A 21653-nucleotide genomic window follows, 5' to 3' on the forward strand; every position below is an offset into this window, starting at 1 on the left:
GGATGCCCTCAAAGGGCTTCCACACTATTGAGTTCCTGTTTCTCTTTATTGTGTGGATGCCCTTAAAGGGCTTCCACACTATTGAGTTCCTGTTTCTCTTTATTGTGTGGATGCCCTAAAACGGCTTCCACACTATTGAGATCCTGTTTCTCTTTATACTTTATTATTGTGTGGATGCCCTCAAAGGGCTTCCACACTATTGAGTTCCTGTTTCTCTTTATTGTGTGGATGCCCTCAAAGGGCTTCCACACTATTGAGTTCCTGTTTCTCTTTATTCTTTATCTTTATTGTGTGGAAGCCCTCAAAGGCATCCACACTATTGAGGTCCTGTTTCTCTTTATTCTTTATTGTGTGGATGCCCTAAAAGGGCTTCCACACTATTGAGTTCCTGTTTCTCTTTATTCTTTATTATTGTGTGGATGCCCTAAAGGGCTTCCACACTATTGAGTTCCTGTTTCTCTTTATTGTGTGGATGCCCTCAAACGGCTTCCACACTATTGAGTTCCTGTTTCTCTTTATTGTGTGGATGCCCTAAAAGGGCTTCCACACTATTGAGTTCCTGTTTTAAACTTTATTCTTCAAGTTGCTGCCCCGTTTTTCGGCACTGAACTACTCCCTCAGTTTTCAGCCGATTTTCTAATTTCTAATTCTAATTCCGGCTATATCGTTTGGTGTTTATTACTATTATATTTTTTAAAATATTACACTTTTTTCCTTTAATTTGTCCCATTGAAATGAATGGGAAACTTCCACAATTCTGCTAAAACTTGCTTGTCTTTGAAACTTAACTACGTCCTCGTGCTTTCACCTAGAAACTCCATTCAAACTTTAAAATGTTCTCAGATTATTGGGCTATTCCTGTCTGATTCAGCTTTTTCAGATCTTCTACCGTTTTAATCTTATTGTGTGGATGCCCTAATAGGGCTTCCACACTATTGAGTTCCTGTTTCTCTTTATTCTTTATTCCACTATATTCCAGTTGCTTCCGTACACTTTTTGGCACTTATCTACTCCCTCAGTTTTCAGCCGATTTTCTCCGTTCAAACTAAACTGTTCTGCTCTTTCTGCTAATGCCGGCTATGACTTTTGGTGTTTATTACTATTATACTTTTTAAAATATTACACTTTTTGTGTCCCATTGAAATGAATGGAAAACTTCCACAATTCTGCTAAAACTTCCTTGGTTTTGAAACTTAACTGCTGCCTCATACTTTCACCTAGAAACTCCATTCAAACTTTAAAATGTTCTCAGATTATTGGGCTATTCCTGTCTGATTCAGCTTTTTCAGATCTTCTACCGTTTTAATCTTATCTCTCTTTAAGTTTTCAGTTGCAAAATTGTGATTTTTCAGAAAATACATGCGTTGCTATGGTTGCTATGCAATTAAGTCAGAGTGAGTGCTGGTCCGTTCTGAATTTTCTCTTCATGTCTAAACAACTTCTTGCTACTCGCTCAATTTCCACTCAACCCCCACAAATTATACATCAAAACGTAGGTATTTTTGCTGGCTTTCAGAAAATGTCACTATCTTTATTGTGAGATTTACCATTTTTTCGCAATTTGCCTCGGAGTGACACAAGGTCTGACAAGTCCCCATTCAAAGTCTATGGGGAGGTTTTGAAATTCAGAGCTGAAATTCTGTAACGGGAGGCATTTTCATATTGCCATCTCTCTTTAACAAAGCAAAGTTAGGACATGAGGCTTGTGCCAATATATCTTCAGACACTGCTGACACTCACAGTGGAAGCAGTTTTTACAATTATCTTACCATTGAGCAATGAATTACGTTTGTTTGAGGGGTGGAAATCTGTCCTCCTCTCAGTTTTCAAACGCCGAAAATGAAGCCGTTTCTTCTCTCGTCATATCTCCGCGAGGGAGGTACAAAGAGCAATGAAAATCGCAGTGAAAGTACACCAAAGTCCGCTGATTCACCCAGTACAAGAATTATGCTGCTAGCCCTCCTAGTTTTTGAGTTACACGACGTTTTGTAACTCCAAAAAACGGCGTTTTTCGCCTCTCACCGCGATCTAATTGTGACTGGTCATCAATCTGTTTTTCAGACACCCGCCCCCTGTCTAGGTGGTGCAATCAGTAATGACACGGCTCTGCAGCTCACAGCTCGTGGGTTCAATCCCAGCCTCTTCTGCTGTTTTTATTAGAGTTGTCAGCTTTTTTACCTTTTTTCAGTTATGTGAGAACCAGTTTGGCTCAATGAGTAGCTGAAAAGTTCCAGCCTCTTCTGCTCTTTCGGAAGAATTTCAGCTTTTTTCACCTCTTTTCAGCACAATTTTCAGTTTCTCAGCTCTTTTTCAGTAAAAATTTCATCTCCTTCACCACTTGTCAGCTATAAGTTCAATTTTTTTCAGTTGTTTTAAGGACAAATTTCAGTTTCTTCACCTCTTTTCAGAACAAAGTTCTTCTTCTTCACCTCTTTTCTGCTAATTTCAGCTTGTGCTCCACAGTGCACATTTTTCCTCTCATCATATCTTTGTTTGTGACCAGACCTCATTTGGCTCAGAGGGTTGAGCAGCTGCCGTGAGACCCGGTGGCAGAGGTTCGAGTCCTACCTGTGACGGTTGCTACACATCTTCCCCGCTTGCATGCACTCTGCTTTCTTGACACTCTTCAGTGTACCCTTACGCATAAAGCCATCTTCATGAAGCACGTCTGCGTCTACACCTTTTTTTAGCAGATATTTGCTAATTTATTACAATTCTGCAAAGTTTTATGATTTTAGCAGCTTTTCTAATATGGACCTCAGATTCTTGTTAACGCTCCATGGCAGAAACAAGTACATAGCCTGATGAAGCAGACAGAGGCAGTACCTCTTATTGGTGAATTTGAGCAGAACCAGGTTGTTCTTTCATTTCATTTCTTTATTTATTTCACACATGGTTCAACAGTGTTTCTTTTTCTACATACAGAACCTTCTGCCTCTTTTCAGCAGAAATTCTGCTCATTCACCTCTTTTCAGCGCAACGTTCTGCTGATTCACCTCTTTTCTGCAAAATTTTCAGCCTTTTCACCTCTTATCAGCACAATTCTCAGCAGCTTCTGCTAATTTCAGCAAAATTGTCAGTCTGTCCACCTCTTCTTTGTGAGAGTGAATTTGGCTCAGTGAGATGAGTAGCTGCCTTGAGCTCAGGAGGGCCAGGTTCAAATCATGCTCAGGGTGACATATTTTTTTTTTTTACCACTATACAACTTTTTGCAACTTTTCATCTTTTTCAGCTTTTCAGCAGACAGCTTCAGCGTTAAGGCATCCACACAGCATTTTCGCAGGAAATGCAAATTTTTCTAGTCTTTATTCTTCTTCTAGTTGCTCCGTTTTTGCCGATTAACTACTCCCTCAGTTTTCAGCCGATTTTCACCGTTCAAACTCTAAACTGTTCTGCTACTTCTGCTTTCGACTGCTATATCTTTTGGTGTTTATTACTATTATACTTTTTAAAATATTACACTTTTTTCCTTTAATTTGTCCCATTGAAATGAATGGGAAACTTCCACAATTCTGCTAAAACTTGCTTGCTTTTCAAACTTAACTACTTCCTCATACTTTCACCTAGAAACTCCATTCAAACTTTAAAATGTTCTGAACTTATTGGGCTATTCCTGTCTGATTCAGCTTTTTCAGATCTTCTACCATTTTAATCTTATCTCTCTTTAAGTTTTCAGTTGCAAAATTGTGATTTTTCGGAAAATACATGCGTTGCTATGGTTGCTATGCAATTTACTCAGAGTGAGGGCTTTTCCTTTTTCAATTTTCTCTTCATGTCCAAACAACTTCTTGCTACTCGCTCAATTTCCACTCAACCCCCACAAATTATACATCAAAACGTAGGTATTTTTGCTGGCTTTCAGACAATGTCACTATCACTGTTGTGGAAGTTACATATTTTTATCAAATCGCCTCAGAGCAACACAAAGTCTTAAAACTCTCCATAGAAAGTCAATGGAGAGTCTGTTCAAAATCAGCGCTGGGACTCTCTAATGAGAGGCATTTTCAAATCGTCATATCTCTTTAACAAAGCAAAGTTAGGACATGAGGCTTGTGCCAATATATCTTCAGACACTGCTGACACTCACAGTGGAAGCAGTTTTTACAATTATCTTACCATTGAGCAATGAATTACGTTTGTTTGAGGGGTGGAAATCTGTCCTCCTCTCAGTTTTCAAACTCCGAAAATGAAGCCGTTTCTTCTCTTGTCATATCTCTGCGAGGGAGATACAAAGATCAATGAAAATCGCAGTCAAAATACACCAAAGTCTGCTGATTCACCCAGTACAAGAACTATGCTGCTAGCCCTCCTAGTTTCTGAGTTACACGACGTTTTGTAACTCCAAAAAACGGCGTTTTTCGCCTCTCACCGCGATCTATTTTTGACTGCTCATCTCTCTGTTTTTCAGACGCCCGCCCCCTTTCCAGGTGGCGCAATCAGTAATGACACGGCTCTGCAGCTCAAAGGTCGAGGGTTCAATCCCACCTTGTTCAACATTTTTTTTTTCCACTACAAATTTATACAGTATCACAGACCTGTAATTTATATTGCTAATTTATTACAATTCTGCAAAGTTTTATGATTTTTGCAGCTTTTCTAATATGGACCTCAGATTCTTGTTAACGCTCCATGGCAGAAATACATACAAGTAAACAACCTGATGAAGCAGACAGAAGCAATTTGAGCAGAACCAGGTTGTTCTGCCTCTTTTCAGCAGAAATTCTGCTGATTCACCTCTTTTCAGCGCAACGTTCTGCTTCTTTGCCTCTTTTCTGCAGAAATTCTGCTGATTCACCTCTTTTCGGCAAAAATTTCAGCCTTTTCACCTCTTATCAGCACAAATCGTAGCAGCTTCTGCTAATTTCAGCAGAATTGTCAGTCTGTCCACCTCTTCTTTGTGCGAAAGAGTTTGGGTCAGTGAGATGAGTAGCCGCCTTCAGCTCAGGAGGGCCAGGTTCGAATCCTGCTCAGGGCGACATGTTTTTTTTTTTTTCACCGCCATACCACTTTTTGCAACTTTTCATCTTTTACATCTTTTCAGCAGACAGCTTCAGCTTCAAATTTTTCTAGTTATTCTTCAGTTTCCGCCTGAATTTTTGCAGCAAAACTCGCCCCGCAGTTTTGAGACAAGCTTCATATATGTTACCTCATTTTGTGCGGCTGGATCTGGAATGGTGTGCTATGACTTTTGGTGTTCATGACTTTTATAGTTTTTTAAATATTAATATTTTAGTGCAAATTTTCCCACGCTCATTTGCTGCACAGTTTTGACACAAGGGTTACATATGTTACATCATTTTGTGCAGCTGGATCTGGACTACTATGGTATGACTTTTGGTGTTTATGACTTTTATAGTTTTTTCAATATTTAGATTTTAGTGCAAATTTAGGCCAATTCTTCTTTTGGCGCCATAGAAACAGACTTCATTTGTTGTGTGTTGGCTCTCTCTAGTGGTATACTGGGAGTAGTACGGCCAAAAGGGTGTATTGCTTGGTGGAAAACTCCATATCCCACAATTCATAGCACGCCTCTAAGAGTAAAACAATGGCGGCCACCACTTGGATTCTATAATGCTTTTATTCGTGTTTCTAGGTCACAAAATAAACTAGCTAGCTAGCGAGGCTAGTGGCTCTTCGTTAGAAAGCACCCGGGCTTGGCTTACAGTGAGGCGGCTGACAGTTGTCATGACAAAGAAACAGACTTCATTTGTGGTGTGTTGGCTCTCTCTAGTGGTATACCGGGAGTAGTACGGCCTGTCTACCCTTATTTGGATTAACGTAATGACGACACTATCAACGGCGTGCGTCTCTCCGCCCCTCCTCCGATTTGAAATTGACCTTTGAACTTGATTTTCTAAGACAGCCTGTGCTTTGATCGGCACACGTCTTTCCGCCCCTCCTCCGGTTTGAAATTGACCTTTGATTTCTGAAGTCTTTCGGTAAGAGAGCGTAAGCTTTGACAAGGTAAGCGTATCTCTCTCTCTGGTTTGAAATTTAGCTTTGAAAGTAATTTTTTTTATGAGTTTCTTTATCGATTTCTTTGTTTCGGCACGTTCGGCACGATGCTAAAGCTAGTTAGCGGATATTCAGCTAAGCGAAGCGTCTCCGTCCCTCCTCCGGTTTTGAAATTGATCTTTGAAATTGATTTTGTGTCTTGACGCTGATATCTACAAAATGACTGTGATTTTATTCCAGTGGTATCGTTTGTAATTAAACCTTTTAAGATGCGACTCTCACCGCGTCCGAAACAATGCTTCGCTGTAGTCGCGTTTCACACCTCTCTATGTCTGTCTTTATAAGGCGTTAACTACAGCAGCCTTTAATACCTCAACTCTTGCTTCAGCCAAGGTAAGTGCCCCCCTTCTATTTTCTGTGTGTGTTCAGCTGATATTTAGAAAAAATAGGTGTGTGTTTAGCGCTGGATGCCATTTTATTCCAGAGCTGTTGTTTGTAATTAAAACTTTTAAGATTAGATGGTACAGTGTTTTTACTCCCTTCCAAACAGTAAAGTTCCTCTTTGTCTCTCAGTAGGAAATTTAAACCAGACAGTACAAGGGTACATTTCAGCTTTACAAGCCAATCAGTTTGCTAATTGTTCTTGTGAGATTTGTTTGCAAAGTTTAAGGTGTTAAGTAGGAGCTGTGAACATCTGGGTCTGCTTGCTGCTAGCATTCTGCCAGAGCCCCAGCAACAAGACCGCCTCCCAGCAACGAGACTGCCTGTCAGCCTTACAAGGTACCCAATTTTCCAATTACTCTATAACAAAACTGTTGTGGGCAACAAGACTGTCTTCTAGGTTTGCAAGCCAATCACTTTGCCAAATGTTTTTGTAAGATTTGTTTGAAAAGTTTGAGGTGGTAACTGTGAGCTGTGAACATCTGGGTTTGCTTGCTGCTGGCATTCTACCAGCGTCCCAGCAACAACACTGCCTCCCAGCTTTGCAAGGTAATTACTTTCCCAATTACTGTACACCAAAACGGAGTAACTGTTGTGGTCAACAAATCTGCCTCCCAACTTTCAAGGTAATCACTTTTCCAATTACAGTATACAAACTGTTATGGAACTTTACTTAACAAAGCCTTAAGACCGGGTAGTGACACTATCAATATGTCTATTTAAAGAAAAGAGAGATTTTTTTTGTTCTTGTAGTCATCTTGTCTATCAATGTATCAGAGGGTTAAAATAACAAATTGCTGGTATACATCACAATTTTTGATTCGTTTACTGTTTGTCCATTTACTTCAGTGTAAAGTCTTTTGGCTACCAATGCGGCTACCTGGTTGTTATGCTTGACTTATAATGAAAGCTGCATCTGATCACATGCTTGAAATGCCAACAATTAATATTCTGTTTTTATGCTGACATTGTACCAGATGCCGAGAAAAAATAAAAGATCCCAGGCACAAAAGAAGCGCTGGAAACCACTTGACCTGGTCGATCCTGCTGTCCCAATGCTCACTGGCCACAACCAAGATGAGGCAGTCAGTAGTTTTCCATCTGACCAGGTAATGAAGATATGGTAGTGATCACAGACAGTCGAAGAGTTTTCGAAACACGTTTGAGACAGTTAAGAACACCTACCCATACAGTTATAATGTCACACAATTAGCATAATAGTGCATGGTATGCAGAGCATTTAAATGAAATGAATGTGTCAGGTCACTTAATGTCTTCTATACCCTTTTTCCTGGGTTAGCAGATAGCACCAGCCAGGTTATCCTTGGAAACACAGGAGAGACCCACCTCTTTATGTTCCCCAGGTATCAAGGTAAATATCAAAAAATATTCCTCTTATTAAGAATTTACAACAGACAATTACACTACAATTACATGTTATAGACATATTCATGGTTACATCTCAGCATTATGCAAACAGCAGGGATTTTTTTTATTGCTTTGTAAGTTTAGTAACCACTATTGTTCAGTATCAAATGTTCCATTCTGTTTCAAATCTGTTAGTAGGTTTTATAATTTTGACTAACTGTACATAACCTCTCATCAGATTTCAGACACATGTCCACTAGCAAAACGATCCTGGGGAAATGATTTCCACACGCCATCAAATTCTCCACCTAAAAAGGTATAACTAGTCTGTATATATCTGATCTTTGGTGTCTATAACTACAGTTGATATGTAGTCTTTCAGCTAAAGCATGTTGGCTAACTCCGTTTTGTCTAATTTATATCCAAAACAAAAGACAAATATGACAAAGGGTTTTTTTTTTATAGCTCTGAACAGGTAACTCTGATGTGGTAGTGAGCACATACAATATATTTTCATAACACTTACCGATACAGTTGACCATTTGTATCTTGTAATGTTACCCAACTGGCATACCAGTTCATGCCATGCATTGCATTTTAGAGTGACATTAATGTGTCAGGTCACTTAATGTCTTAAAATTACAGGGAGTGCAGAATTATTAGGTAAATGAGTATTTTGTCCACATCATCCTCTTCATTCATGTTGTCTTACTCCAAGCTGTATAGGCTCGAAAGCCTACTACCAATAGTTGGGTTGCGGTCACGTGGTTCTGATGACGTGCGGAGGCAGCGCAATTTTTGAGTGGAGGGCGGAAGTAAACATGGAGGACACTGTGGAGAGTCAGGAGAGCAGCTATTGTGCAACTTTAGACCCCGTTTCTCGGGAGAGATATAAACAGATAGTTAAAAAATATATCGGACGTGATCCGTATTCTTTGAAAATGTCCGAATACACCACAGAAGTAAAGGATTTGCCTACTATCGAGGCTGTGGATATCACCAACTACTTGGTCCTCCAGACTTCTTACTACACTAGGCAGCAAATGAAAGCTTTCAAGAGTCTGGAGGCGTACAATTTTTTTGTCAGCGGGTGGGTCCACAACCTTGGAACAAAACGTCTCCGTGATGGATACAGTTTGGTGTTTGCAAGGGTGAGTGTTTGTTCTTATATTGCTTTATCTTAAACACGCTAACAGTTAGCGGTAGCGGCTTTAACGTCAACAAACATGCCACATCCTTAGGACTTCGTTAGAGTGACAGTTGTTTGTTTCAAGGTAAACCATTCCCAGAGGTCTAACGAGACACCTCTGAAGACTTGGGTAATTGCAAAGGAGGATGGAGAAGTGATTGCAGCTCATTGCAATTGTATGGCAGGGTTAGTAGCCTAATTAAGTAGGATGTTATTGCAATGAGAACATACACATACACATACAAAAACCTGTGGTGTGTGCCTGACGGTAATAAGTGCCACTTTTTCTTTTTTTCTGAATAAAATGGTATGGATTTACTCTGTGATTAAAAAATCACAAACATGTAATATGTAACTTGGACCATAATCATTACAGATAATGGCATCTTTTTCTCTTTGACATGATTCTTGTTTGTTTTACATCTCAGCACAATATCTTACCTGGATAAGTGAATGTCTCATTCACACTGAAGTCTTCTGGTTGTGGATTCTCAGCTGGAAGCTGCAGTTCGGGGTTCTCCACTGTCACTAGGCTCAAATCCGGGCTCTCAGCCGTCTGTTGCATATCCAAAATCGCCTCTGCACATCGATGCTGTTCTGCCTTAAGCTTCATTCTTTTCTCTCGTTTGAGAACTGATTCCGATCTGGGTTTTCGTTTGTAGCCGAGATTGACCGTCGGAGCCCAGTCCTCCGACTCTTCGTCATCCAAAGCACTTGGGCAGCCTATAGTCCCAATCAAGTCAATATTAGACTACTAACTTAAAAGCACTAAGTAAACGAGAATTTAACGACAACCTAATGCTAATAAGTTCGTTTGCAAACATAACATTACCTCTGACGAAGTGGTCGCTGCAGACACGGGCATTGGCAGACTCTGCTCCTCCCGACTGTAAACGTAAATTTAAAATCCATTTTTTCCTACGTTTTTCGGTTAGAATTTTCCATTTTTCTCCTCTTCGTTGGGCTATTTTTGGTACCCTAAAATACCGTTTATCGGTTTCTCTGGTCGACCTACTGGAGCATCCGTAAACACAACAGGACATAGGCATTTTGCGTACTGTCTGTCTGTGATTTTGCGCTTATCTTTTTCACTTCCGACCGCCAGTCAAATTTCGCGCTTTACGTCGACGTCACGTCTACGTCAAATGAAACCTAGCTATTAAGCATATTAGGTGATGTGCATCTCTGTAATGAGAAGGGGTGTGGTCTAATGACATCAACACCCTATATCAGGTGTGCATAATTATTAGGCAACTTCCTTTCCTTTGGCAAAATGGGTCAAAAGAAGGACTTGACAGGCTCAGAAAAGTCAAAAATAGTGAGATATCTTGCAGAGGGATGCAGCAGTCTTAAAATTGCAAAGCTTCTGAAGCGTGATCATCGAACAATCAAGCGTTTCATTCAAAATAGTCAACAGGGTCGCAAGAAGCGTGTGGAAAAACCAAGGCGCAAAATAACTGCCCATGAACTGAGAAAAGTCAAGCGTGCAGCTGCCAAGATGCCACTTGCCACCAGTTTGGCCATATTTCAGAGCTGCAACATCACTGGAGTGCCCAAAAGCACAAGGTGTGCAATACTCAGAGACATGGCCAAGGTAAGAAAGGCTGAAAGACGACCACCACTGAACAAGACACACAAGCTGAAACGTCAAGACTGGGCCAAGAAATATCTCAAGACTGATTTTTCTAAGGTTTTATGGACTGATGAAATGAGAGTGAGTCTTGATGGGCCAGATGGATGGGCCCGTGGCTGGATTGGTAAAGGGCAGAGAGCTCCAGTCCGACTCAGACGCCAGTAAGGTGGAGGTGGAGTACTGGTTTGGGCTGGTATCATCAAAGATGAGCTTGTGGGGCCTTTTCGGGTTGAGGATGGAGTCAAGCTCAACTCCCAGTCCTACTGCCAGTTTCTGGAAGACACCTTCTTCAAGCAGTGGTACAGGAAGAAGTCTGCATCCTTCAAGAAAAACATGATTTTCATGCAGGACAATACTCCATCACACGCGTCCAAGTACTCCACAGCGTGGCTGGCAAGAAAGGGTATAAAAGAAGAAAAACTAATGACATGGCCTCCTTGTTCACCTGATCTGAACCCCATTGAGAACCTGTGGTCCATCATCAAATGTGAGATTTACAAGGAGGGAAAACAGTACACCTCTCTGAACAGTGTCTGGGAGGCTGTGGTTGCTGCTGCACGCAATGTTGATGGTGAACAGATCAAAACACTGACAAAATCCATGGATGGCAGGCTTTTGAGCGTCCTTGCAAAGAAAGGTGGCTATATTGGTCGCTGATTTGTTTTTGTTTTGTTTTTGAATGTCAGAAATGTATATTTGTGAATGTGGAGATGTTATATTGGTTTCACTGGTAAAAATAAATAATTGAAATAGGTATATATTTGTTTTTTGTTAAGTTGCCTAATAATTATGCACGGTAATAGTCACCTGCACACAGAGATATCCCCCTAAAATAGCTAAAACTAAAAACAAACTAAAAACTACTTCCAAAAACATTCAGCTTTGATATTAATGAGTTTTTTGGGTTCATTGAGAACATGGTTGTTGTTCAATAATAAAATTATTCCTCAAAAATACAACTTGCCTAATAATTCTGCAATCCCTCTATATACTGTTTTTCCTGGGTTAGCAGACAGCACCAGCCACGTTGTCCTTGGAAACGGAGAATAGACCCACCTCCTTATGTCCTCCAGGCAGCAAGGTAAATTTAAAGTCTTCCTCCATAAAGGATTTATAGTGGATAGTTACATTACCATGAAATGTTAAAGACATACGATTACATATTAGCATTATGCAAACAAGCAATAATTTTGTTGTATCCCCTTTGTCAGTTACGTAGCCACTACTGGTCTGTGTTTTCTTTACATTTTCTAAAGTTGCAGTCACTTTCAAATCTCTTAGTAGTTATGCAAACAGCTGGGATTTTTTCATTGCTTTGTAAGTTTAGTAACCACTACTGTTTCATGTTTTCTTTAAAGTAGCCAGTGTTACACTCTGTTTCAACTCTGTTAGTAGGTTTTATAATTTTGATTAACTGTATGTAACCCATTATCAAATTTCAGACACTCGTCCACCAGCAAAACGAGTCTGGGCAACTGATGATTTCCACACGGCATCAAATTCTCCACCTAAAAAGGTATGCCCACAAATGTCTGTAACCAATTAGTATACATGTGATCTTTGCTGTATAATCACCAGGGTTGATATTTAGTCTTTCACCTTAAGTATGCTTGCTAACTCGTACTAAATATACTAAAATGTTAGACTAAACATGTACATTTGTCAATTTCTTTCATCAGATTCCTAAAATGCAGACATCTCAACAGCTATTTTTCTCTGTCTCTTTAGCTATTTCTATATATATATATATACATATATATATTGTTCTGAAAAAACTTTTATACCATTTTATACTTAAAGCTTCAGATAAATTGACATCCATGGTCAAAAGCAGTGCAAATAAATACAAACATGACTTTGTGACACTCATCTTTTATCAAGATGGATGTCAGTGTATTCTGTTTCAATCACATTTAACCTGTAACTGAATTTTGTGTCATTTCTTTACAAAACATAACACAACTATGAAATGTGTTTTTATGGCACATGTACAGAACCATCTGGTTTAATCTGAAATCAGTGAATGAATTACATCTAATTTAAGAGCATCTGAGATCCTCTTACGAATAATACGTAAACAGGATTTCCTTTCATATATTTGTATTTAGGCTGCAATTTAGTTGATGTTTGAAGGCCCGCAGCAACCTAAAATAATGTGTTATACTGAAAGAAATTAACTGCTTTGAAAATATGAAGAGCAGAAGGTACAGGTATGACCTTTGTAAAAGGTCATTAAAAAAACAGCACTAAAGCAAATTACAGATATCTAAAATATTCGTCATTTTTACTTCCCACCTCTGCTCTCTCTCACTGTTCCTGTCACTGTCTTTCTGCCTGTCTCTTTCTGGCTTATCTGATGCTGCGTATCTTTAGATTATGCTGTAATATGATTGAGGAGTGATATAATTTGGCTTCATTTGCCTGAACATTGCTTCATTGTTTTACCATAGTTAAAAAAAATGTTTTTACTTTACAAGAAAATCTAAATTTATACAACTCTTGCCACTTAAAAATGTCTTACATCATTGTACCAAGACTTACATATGTTTTTGCTCAACCATGAAATGCATATCATTAAATACTAAACAATAACATGTCACCTTTATCATTCCTTGATCAGCCTTTCCACAACACAAATGAAGAACTACTGACAAAGGAGTTACAGAGCAACGCAGTTCAGCACTTCTGGTGTGTCAGTGGAACTCATTGTCAAAGTGATGAAAGGTACACAAAATTCTCTCGAAATCATCAGTGCACATGTAATGCCCTCACATTCCTGGCCTACCTTAATGAGGAACACCAGTTCAACACAGCCCGACTTGATAAGGTGCTTGAACAGGGAGATGCACTCTACTGTTGGATTAAAACAAATCTTCAGCAGGAGAGGCGTTATACACAAGATCATCTGACCATGGAGGACCTGCCCAAAGAAGTTCATGCTGACATAAATGTCTACAGTGTGAAAATGGACAACATAAGGTACGGATACCTGAAAGCAACAGACAAAACTTATCAAAGAAAAGAGTGGTGGTTGCCTCTTGCTAGTTGCCTTGTATGTCTGTCAACAGATGTGAACTATGCTTTGCTCATGGTTTGGCCTCAGTGCATTGCAGTTTTCCGTGACAAATCTGGGAGGTATGGATTATTTGATTCACATTAAAGAAGTGCAGCAGGTTTACCCCAGCCAAATGGAACAACAGTCATGCTCACTTTCACTCATGTGAATGACCTGATCACCCACCTGCATAACCTTTTTCAAAATCAAGGCAGGTATGCAAGATATGAGTTTGTGCCGGTTTCTTTCAAAAGAGTCAGCACTCACAACGAACAGCCTGCACAGTCAACTCAAGCAACACCAGGAGCAACAGCTACATCACCACAAAATGATGAACCACAAATCCCACTGTGCAAGTGCCTCAACCAGAATCAGCCCAAACCTACATGACAATGTTAGAAAATGCTTTAAACTCACGACAAGACAAAATGGCTTCAAATCAAATTTGTGAACATCAACTTGAAACATCTGTTGATCCAACAAGCAACATCCAAACAGAACAACAAGAAAATCTTGAACTCAACAATGGAAGAGATAAAGTCATAAATAAAACTCCCCAAAAAGCAAGAAATGTGTGCAGATTAAATAAACGACGACGTGGGAAAGCTATTCGTCAAGCTCAAAAAAGTCACAAGCAGCATGTAAAAGCTAAAGAAAAATCTTCATCTGAAGACTTGGCAAAGAAGATAAACAAAAAAAGACACGAAAAGGAACGATATGCCTGCTTCCTGAATTTCGAATGAAAAAATTACAGGCTGTGAAAACTCAATATGCTCAAAACTATCATCGCCATAAACAAAAACTGTTATCAGCCAAAGATTATTATGCAAATCCTCATATTCAAGAGAAGATAAAAGCCCACAATGTGAAGAGATACCAAAATGATCCTCATTTTCAACAAAAAAAGAGAGACTACATTATCAGAAGATATACCACAGATCCTGACTTTCAAATGAGACAGAAAAAATATGTGGTTCAGAAGTACAATACAGATGGCAGCTTTCGAACCAGACAGAAACAATATGTGTTCCGAAGATACAACACGGATACTGACTTTCGAACCAGACAGAAACAATATGTGTTCCAAAGATACAACACGGATACTGACTTTCAAAGCAGACAGAAGCTATATCTGGTCCAAAAGTACAACACGGATACTGACTTTCGAAGCAGACAGAAAAAATACATGAGCCAGAAATACAGAGAGGATGATGTCAGAGAAAGGAAGAGGGCATACATAAGAACAAAATATGCATCGGATCCAAACTACAGGCACAAACAAAAAAAATCAATTCATGCCAGGTATCATAATGACTCACAATTCAGACTGCACCATATACAGCGCTGTGCAGAGTACCAGAGACACAAAATGGCTACCACTGCATCTTTCGCCATTTATAAAAAGTAGTGTGCACAGAGAATAAAGAAGAAATACAGACAACTAGTAACACAATTCCAGCAGGGTCCACAGTCTGAAGCACAGCCCCAGCTTGTAGTGAATAGTGTGATGCAAGCAGCCACATTAGCTTTCCGTGAAACAATTCAGTTAGGACCCACCCATGTCTGTACAGTGTGCCACAGAACTCTGTTTCCTAATCAAGTTAAACACTGCAAAAGATCAAAGTATGTTAAAAATAGTCACATTGTTGACACTTGCTTGACAGGAAAATTTGTCCATGTTTGTGATAGTGAATGTACAGCTAATTGTACCTTTCCAAAACAAAGAATGCAAGAGTGGATTTGCTACAACTGTGACAGCCACCTACAACGAGGAAAGATCTCTTCCATCGCAGTGGCAAACAATTTAGCACTAGCACCCATTCCAATTGAACTGAGTCAATTAAATGTACTAGAACGACAACTGATTGCTAAAATTCTCCCGTTTGCCAAAATCATTGCATTACCAAAAGGACAGCAAAGAGCTGTACATGGGGCTGTTGTTTGTGTACCGTTGGATGTGGAAACCACAGTAAACTGTCTTCCCAGACCTAGCAATGAAGCCCAGCTCCTGCAGGTACAACTGAAAAGACACATCAGATTCAAAGGATACCAACACTTCTACAAAGTGAACATGAAGAATGTGTTAGCAGGATTATCAAAGCTAAAAGAGATGCATTCAGAATACAAAGATGTATCTATTGATGATGACGCTACTTTTGCTGATCCCACAAATAATCAGATAATCGAGACGGAACATGACACTGCTGATGCAGATATTCAAGATGCACTGCCCAGAAACTTCGACAACCAAATTGTACCAGAAAGAACCACTGAGGATACAACAGCTGGAATACTTGAGCCATGTCATGATGTAAATGAACTATTGGAGCCTGAACAGTCAAATGGAGAGCCCTTACAAAATACGGACAAAGAAAAGGAAGAACTTCGCCCTGGTCTTGTTCTAGACACCTGTATGCAACCACCAGATATAACACAGGACATTTTATCATATGGTGAAGGAATATTTAGCATTGCACCCGCCCAAGGAAATAGACCTGTTGGCTTCTTCTCTGTTCCTAAACTTGAAGCCATGGCCTTTCCTGTGCAGTTCCCAACTGGACAGAACACATTAGATGAAGCCAGACAAGTCAAACTGTCCCCAAGCATGTATTTTAATACACGGCTGTTCTCTGCAGATACACGGTTTGCAACTGACCAAAGCTACCTATTCTTTGCACAGTTTGTAACAGAAACACACATGGCTACAAACAGCATGTCCATCCAATTGCGCAAAGGTAAGGCAATCACCAAGGATGTACGTAGAATTTGTAACAGAATGCTTCAAAATAAAGACGAAGTGGAGAGACTGATAAATAACAAAGATGCAACACGCTTCATGAAACCTCTGAGAGGTACTCCAGCCTATTGGGAGAAGGCACTGAAAGATCTCCATGCTATGGTCAGACAGTTAGGAAAGCCAACTTTTTTCCTGACATTTTCAGCTGCTGAAATGAGATGGCCTGAGGTTGTTGAGGTCATAAAAACTCAACAAGGAGAACAAGTGGATTTTTCACAACTTGACTGGAACACAAAGTGTGAAATTCTCCGAAGCAACCCTGTGACTGTGATGCGATTGTTTGAAAAAAGAGTCGATGCACTAATGACAACACTGATCCTGTCCCCGGCACAGCCCATCGGTGAAGTAGAAGATTACTTTTATCGAGTGGAGTTTCAGGCCAGAGGTAGCCCTCATATCCATTTACTGGTTTGGGTCAAAGATGCACCTAAATTTGGAAGCGACCTTGAAGACCACGTGTACAAATTTATTGACAAGTACATAACATGTAAGATGCCTCACCAAAACGCCGATCCTGAACTTCACAAAATTGTGTCTGAGGTTCAAGTCCACAGCAGAAATCACTCCAGATCCTGTAAAAAAGGTAATGTGTCATGTAGGTTTGGGTTCCCCAAAGTACCCGTAGACCAAACAATGATCACTTTCCCAAGCCCCCATGACGATGATCACAATGATAAGCAGCATAGCACAAGTAAGGAGAAAGGCACAAATGAAAAACAAAAGCAAAAAAACAGATGAATGGCTCTCGCAAAAAAACAGAAAGAGGCCAAAGAAAAACTCCAGCCATTGAGAGATTTGCTCTGTGACCCAAATTCCTCGTTTGAAGACTTGTCTGAGCTGCTTCACAAATGCAAATTAACTTATGAACAATACTTGGATTGTGTCTTCAATTTAAGCAATGGCCATGTCATCCTCTTAAAGCGTGAACCTAATGACTGCTGGGTGAATGCATACAACGCAGATCTGCTGAGGGCCTGGAATGCGAACATGGACATCCAATATGTCATTGATGACTACAGCTGCCTGATGTACATGATGTCTTATATCTCTAAAACCGAATTTCAGATGACACAATTTCTTAATGGAGTCATCCAGGAGGTAAAAAAGTCCAATGTCAATGAAAGAGATGAAATGAAACAGATAATGCAAGCATATGCTAAACACAGAGAAGTCAGTGCCCAAGAATCCGTGGCAAGAGCATGCAGCCTGCCACTAAAAAAGTGTTCACGCAGTGTGGTGTTCATACAGACTGATGATGATGCCCTGAAAATGAGTCTCCCGATGAGCAGGTTGCAGAGCATGGCACCAGATGATGAAAATGTGTGGATGTCCGGATTGCCAGAAAAATATGCAAACAGACCCAGAACACCTGAGTTTGAAAGAATGTGTTTGGCTGAATTTGCTTCAGAGTACAGGATTCTCTACACCCGTCAAACAGAGTCAAAAAATGCCATCCCTCTTTTGAATAACATGGGTTATATTCAAAAGAGAACAAGAGGGAAACCTGCAATAATCAGATATCCTCGGTTCTCAGAAAAGAAACAACCAGAGAAGTTTTATAGCAGACTACTAAAACTTTATTTTCCACATCGATCAAATGATGACCTTAAAAACACAAAATACCCCACATCCGAACAGTTCTACAAAAGTGGACAAAAACATGGTTTTGCAGTACGGCCAATTGTTACTTTTAACAAAAAGCGTTATGAAAGCCATGGCAAAACAATGGAAAGGGCACTGGAACAAATTGAACAACAAGGCCCACTTATCAATGCATGGAACACCTTTGCACCTGAGGTTGAAGTAGATCGTTTAGAGTGTGTGGCCCAACGACAATCCAGACATGACACTGACGAAAATGAAATGGACATTGTTCCAGACTACCAAGTCAGTGGTAGCAGCAGTGAAACCATGCCAGCAATCATAGCACCAAAGCTGAGCCCAGACTTTGTCAGAAAAATGTATCAAAGTCTGAATGAAACCCAAGCATCCATATTCTACGCAGTGCGTGAGTGGTGTTTCAAACTTGTGTGGGGTCACTGTCCTGAGCAGTTCTTTTATTTTGTCTCTGGAGGAGCTGGCTGTGGAAAATCACATGTTATCAAGTGCATATATGAGGAGGCAACAAAGATTTTGCACCAACTCCCCAGATTCCGTGACCAAGCAGACATGTCCTACCCTGCAGTACTGCTGACTGCATTTACTGGCACTGCAGCTTTTAACATATCTGGGAAAACACTGCACTCTCTGCTAAAGCTGCCAAAATCTTTAAAACCACCTTATCAGGGACTGGGGAATGCACTGGATGAAGTGAGAGCTTCACTTTCAAATGCAGAGATTCTGATCATTGATGAGATATCTATGGTTTCTAAAGACCTTTTTGCCTACATCCACTGGAGACTTCAGCAGATCAAAGGAAACAAGCAGCCTTTTGGTGGGATGTCTATCCTTGCAGTAGGAGACTTTTACTAGCTGCCACCCCTTGGAAAAGCCAAACCACTCTGTGTGTACGAGGACAATGTCCTTGATCTCTGGAAAGACTATTTCCACATGGTCAACCTGACAGAAATCATGCGACAGAAAGATGATCATTCTTTTGCTGAAGTTCTGAACAGGATAAGAGTGAAGCAAAAAACAGATTCTCTTGAAGCCGATGATAAAGCCTTGCTCACTCAGGCTATCCATGACCTAAAAGACTATCCATCTAATGTATTACACATTTATGCTACAAACAAAGAGGTCGACAAACACAATTCAGCAACTGTAACTGCTCTTCATTCTGATATCATAAATATTCAGGCAGAAGACTACAGAAAAGACCCACGAACGGGTGAGATGGTCCTCCTGGCAGAAATGATGAAAGGCAACAAAAGAGATTTACCTGATAACATACAAGCTGCACCCGGAGTGCGTGTTATGATTATTAGAAATTTGGATGTTGAAGATGGGCTTGTTAACGGGACATTTGGAACAATCACAAACATTGTGACAGCCACACAGGATGGACCAAAAACTGTGAATCTCATTGGACTTACACTGGACAATCAAAATTCTGGGCAAAAATTTCGCAAAAAAATACAAGGATCCTCAGACAACCTGGTATATATGGAGAAATGTGAAGAATCCACAAGTAAAAAAGGAGTTCTTCGCAGGCAATTTCCAATGAAGTTGGCCTTTGCATGTACAGCTCACAAAGTACAAGGCATGACAATGGAGTCAGCAGTAGTATGCTTGAAGCGTGTTTTCGAACCTGGAATGGCCTATGTTGCACTCAGCCGCACAACCTCACTTAAAGGACTGTACATCACAGACTTTGATGAAAGGAAAATCTATGCTGATCCTGCCATCACAGATGCACTCAAAAATATGAGACATGCATCATTTGAGAATGCAAGACCACTGTTGCAATTCTTAAAATTGCAACAGTTCTTAAAATTACTTTTCCTTTATTTTTTCACTAGTAGCACATGTCTCCTTGTGTACGACCGACAAACCTTACTGGACATAAAAGACGGACTTTCTCATCACTTTCCGGAGTTCAAGTTTTGCAACACGGACCCTCCGTTTGCAGACCCCCCATTCATCTCACCTGAGACGCCTTTGTTCTGGGCCTGTGGAGGCCGCAAATGCCGACGCAGAGGGAGAAGATCTGGCGTTCTGGTTCGACTGAGACGGCGCACTAACAGACCACCGTTACCCAGTTTATTACTGGCTAATGTGCAGTCTCTGGAGAACAAGCTGTGCGAGCTTTGGGCACGGATCTCATTCCAGCGAGAGATGTGGGACTGCTGCGTGATCTGCCTCACAGAAACCTGGCTATCGGACAAGGTACCGGACTCCGCAATACAACTACCGGGGTTCTCTGTGCACCGCGCGGACAGGTCACAGGAGCTTACTGGGAAAAGCAGAGGCAGTGTTTCATGATCAACAACAGCTGGTGTGATTATGCGAACGTGCACCCGGTCAAATCCTTCTGCTCACCGGACCTGGAGTACCTGATGGTTAAGTGCCGGCCATTCTGGCTACCGAGGGAATTCACAGCAGTGATTATTACGGCTGTTTACATTCCCCCACAAGCCGACACTGACCGAGCACTCAGGGAACTGTACAGCGCGATCAGCAGTGAGGAAACCGCACACCCAGAGGCGGCGTTTATCACGACCGGGGACTTTAATAAGGGTAACTTGAAGAAAGTTTCACCAAAACTCCACCAACACATCCATTTCAACACTCGTGGAGACCGGCTTCTTGACCACTGCTACACTTCTTTCCGGGATGCGTACAAAGCCCTCCCCCGCACCCCATTCGGCCAATCAGATCACCGCTCCATCCTGCTTCTACCCGCCCACAGGCAGAAGCTGAAACAGGAAGCTCCAACCCTGAGGGCGGTGCATCGTTAGTCGGACCAATCGGAGTCTACGCTGCGGGACTGTTTTGATCACGCGGACTGGGAAATGTTTCACGTGGCTGCTAAAGACATTGATGAGTACACAGACTCAGTCTGCGGATTTATCAGAAAATGCGTGGAAGATGTCGTCCCATCCAGAACAGTTAAATCCTTCCCAAATCAAAAACCCTGGATTAACGGAGATGTTCGCACGGCGCTGGCGGCACGGAGCACCGCTTTTTCCTCCGCGAACACATCGGACTACAAACACGCACATTACCAACTCCGGAAGACGATCAAAGCAGCCAAACGTGAGTACAGGGACAGGGTGGAGCAACAGTTTGACAACCCTCGGAGTATGTGGCAGGGACTAAACACAATCACAGACTTTGGGAAAACCAGCACACCGCAGACCACGGCCTCTCTGTGTGAGGATCTAAACGTATTCTACGCTAGATTCGACACAGCGAACACCATGAGATCGGACAGTGTGCGCACCGCGGATGACGTCAGTGCGCACACTGTGTCTGAGGAGGATGTGCGGAAGTGCTTCAGGAGGGTGAACGCACGCAAAGCTACTGGTCCGGACGGGATTCCCGGCCGCGTCCTCAAGTCATGCGCGGCTCAGCTGGCTAGAGTGTTTACACACATCTTCAACCTTTCCCTCTCTCTGTCTGTAGTCCCAGCCTGCTTCAAAATGGCCACCATCGTCCCTGTACCCAAATCCTCCACCATCTCCTCATTGAACGACTGGCGACCCGTAGCCCTGACCCCCATCGTGAGCAAATGCTTCGAGAAGCTGGTCAGGGACTTCATCTGCTCTGCACT

The 21653-nt window shown here is 41.1% G+C and overlaps 1 protein-coding gene and 1 long non-coding RNA gene across 12 annotated transcripts in view; both read left to right on the plus strand.

The window, feature by feature from the left end:
- Positions 1-21653, plus strand: part of rasgrp3 (RAS guanyl releasing protein 3 (calcium and DAG-regulated)) — a 562943-nt gene that overhangs the window by 471079 nt on the left and 70211 nt on the right. The gene's annotated exons all lie outside the window — the stretch shown is intronic.
- On the plus strand, positions 6677-7482 carry LOC109200402 (uncharacterized). Of its 2 annotated transcripts, none has more exons than XR_002060569.2 (2): positions 6677-6945; positions 7374-7482. It is a non-coding gene; the product is annotated as an uncharacterized LOC109200402 (long non-coding RNA). The 2 variants fall into 2 exon arrangements; XR_002060570.1 differs by lacking the exon at positions 6677-6945 and adding an exon at positions 6992-7022.

This window comes from Oreochromis niloticus, linkage group LG13 (assembly GCF_001858045.2).
Source record: "Oreochromis niloticus isolate F11D_XX linkage group LG13, O_niloticus_UMD_NMBU, whole genome shotgun sequence".
NCBI lineage: Eukaryota > Metazoa > Chordata > Actinopteri > Cichliformes > Cichlidae > Oreochromis > Oreochromis niloticus.